The sequence below is a fragment of the Belonocnema kinseyi genome, chromosome 2 (assembly GCF_010883055.1).
Source record: "Belonocnema kinseyi isolate 2016_QV_RU_SX_M_011 chromosome 2, B_treatae_v1, whole genome shotgun sequence".
Classification (NCBI taxonomy): Eukaryota; Metazoa; Arthropoda; class Insecta; order Hymenoptera; family Cynipidae; genus Belonocnema; species Belonocnema kinseyi.
In genome coordinates, this window is record NC_046658.1 from 79,762,688 (window position 1) to 79,765,771 (window position 3,084).

The 3,084-nt window shown below is 24.8% G+C and overlaps 1 protein-coding gene across 1 annotated transcript in view; it reads right to left on the minus strand.

Moving 5' to 3' along the window:
* Positions 1-3,084, minus strand: part of LOC117182735 (uridine-cytidine kinase-like 1) — a 26,672-nt gene that overhangs the window by 17,058 nt on the left and 6,530 nt on the right. The gene's annotated exons all lie outside the window — the stretch shown is intronic.

Below are 3,084 nucleotides of genomic sequence, written 5' to 3' on the forward strand. Positions count from 1 at the left end.
AGGAATATGATCAATCCTAAAATATTCTTTTCTATTACAATGAAATAACGAACTCTTAAATGTAATGTTTTTTAAATCAATTAGACTGCAACGAAGCTAAAATATTTTAAAATCTGTATGTCATTCTTAAAGAAAGACCATTAACGAATATTTTTTTATCTTTCACAACACTCAAATTAATAGAAAATTATTTTTCGAAGTGCTATAATAAATCCATGTTGAGATTAAATTCTGAGAATTGAGAACAAGGAAATAAGTATTATCACCTTGTTTTTAAATTTATGTAAATATAATTTTCATAAGATTCTTGAAAAAATTTTAAAGATTTTATATATTTTAGGCTTGTCAAAAAAGAATCTAGAAAATGTTCACGAATTCTTTTCATAATATAGGATTTTATGAAATATTATGAAAAATTCGAGCCCTTTTAAAAGATGTTTAGAACTTTTAGAAGTTGGAAAGAAATCAAGAAATATTTGATACATTTTTGAAAATTTTTCCAAGTTTTCAAATATTTTTAATCTATTTAAAACGTCTTAAATTCCTGAAAATATTTTTAATTGACACGAATTTTTCTCAAAATTTTCAAATATCATTCCAAATTTAAAAAATTACCTTACAATCTTATAAATTTTCGCAGAAATTTTATAAAAATTTGTTGATTCTCTTGAAAACTTTGGAAATTCTTTTAAATTCTACTAAATATTTCTTTAACTTGCCCAATTTTTGTTCGAGTTAATTTTGCAATCTTACCAAATTAAAAAATTTTGCTTGAAAATCTTCTAAACTATTTTTAGAAGTTGTAGGAAATCGTTTGTTATGTTTGAAAACCTTTTTCAGTTTTAAAAATTATTTAAAATTTGCTCGCGAATATGAGAAAAATTCTTTTTTTTAATCTTGTCAGACCTTCTAAACCTTCTAATTTCTAAAAATTATTAAAAATTTTCCTGCATTTTTTATTTATTATGCAAAATTTAAAAAGTTGCCTTAAACTCTTTCCGATACCATTTCTCCTCAGATCGTTCATAATTATTAAAAAGCTTCTAACTCGTTTATTTGGGGTCTTAGGGTGTTCTTTGAGTTCACTTCTATAATCTGATTTTCATACCGGAGCGATAATTAATGGAAATGATTCGATGAAAAAATAGAAAAACACTATTAGAAAAATCCCCCGTGTAATTTTCACAATAATTACATAAATAAAACGTTTTCCCATGGCCGTTTTCAACACATGGGCCATTTTTAACTCTCGGTGACGGGAGGCTGGGAATCATGAAACGTCAATATAACCTAAACTAGGTTTCAATAAAGTATGAATCTTCTTCGAAATCTAACTTTTTGAAAATTAAAAATACCAATTTCCGACAAAAAACACTAAGATAAATCAAAATTCTTAAAATATTCTAAATCTGGTTCAAATTATGAGTTTTGTGTTGGAAATATACTGCGAACTAAATCGAAAACCTAAATTGTTGACTAATTTGTTAACCTATGAAATCTAATAATTTAGAATTAAATTATTGTTGGTATATATATATATATATATATATATATATCTTATTTTCCGAAGAAAAAAAAACGAACAGAACCATTATTTTTAGAACTTTTGAGTTTTCCTGGAAATTTCACGAGTTTGTGTTAGAATTCTTTTAAAAATATACTAACTTCCAGCGAAAAGAGAAACCCAAGCATAAATAATAATAAAAATAATTGAGGGCCTAATTATTTATTTAAATATAGTTATTTACATGAATAGGTTTTTCCTTAAATCCTTGGAAATATCTTTAAATTGTTTTATTTTATTATCGTGAAACTTTACAAAATTCTTAATAAATCTTTGCAATAAATCCTTTAAAAAATCATTAAAAAATTTCCCATAAATTTTCAAAACTTTTTTTCACGCTCTGACAAAATTAATAAAGACGTAATTTTCATTAAATTTTAATTTTAAAAAGCTCATTCTATTCCTGAAAGGTTCTTTACAATTCTATTTTTCATGTTTTTATTATATACTATTTAGAAAATTGTTCCATTTTAAAAATGACTGACTAAAAAAAATTGTACGTAATATTTCAAAATAAAATAATATCCATAAAAAAGTGAGAAATACAATTTTTAAAGTAATTTTCAATTAATATAATGAGCTTTTTAAAATTAAAATTGAAGACTAATTACGACTTTTATCAAAAGCGGAAAAAACGAAAATATACAAATAACTATATTTAACTAAACAATTATGAATTCAACTATTTTTATTGTTATTTACGCTTGGGCTTCTCTTATAAAAATTGTTTCAATAATCAATAGGGCCTTTTTTGTTAGTTTTATAAATCAAAGTTGAAGCCTAAGTAATTTTGAACTTGACTGTATACTAAACCATTCTTAAAGGGGATTATTTCTAGATTTAATTTGTAAAATGTCACGTTTAAGATATCAAACAATTTCAAGCAATAAAAATCCAATAAGGGTTTCAACGACAATCGCTGCAAGATTTAGGAAACATTTTGTCACACCACTTTTTTAGATAGAGAAATAAAATAAAATTGTATTTATAAATTAAATGTTATAAAAAATATTTCAATTAGGTGTGAAGTATATTTTGTATCGCGACACTGTTGAATCAATCATGTTTTTTCCATGAATTCTAACGAAATTAAGCGGCATTTTTGGATATTTGTCAATTATTTCGATTAATTAAAAATAATATTGCTGAAAACTAAGCTCAATATAAAAAAGCTATGTTATAAATTGTTTAAGAAAATAAGACAATGAGGCTGCGAAGACATAATGTCAAAATGATGTGTTAATCATATTTTATACAGAAAAGAACGAAATGAAACTTTCCCTGGGTTCCTTTTCGTTTCTTTCGAAATAAAACTATGAAAAGAAAAATAATTTCGACAATGTGCCTCCCTAGCTGCACTATTTTTTAGTAATTTTTCATGCCTATCATAATTTTCAGGTAAATTATATTGAATTATCAAAGGTCATGTTTCAGGCGACGAATGGACACTGGGTGTTTGGAATGCTAGGCGAGTAAATGATCTCAAGGTAAAAGAATTGCGTGAAACTATGGACGTGAAG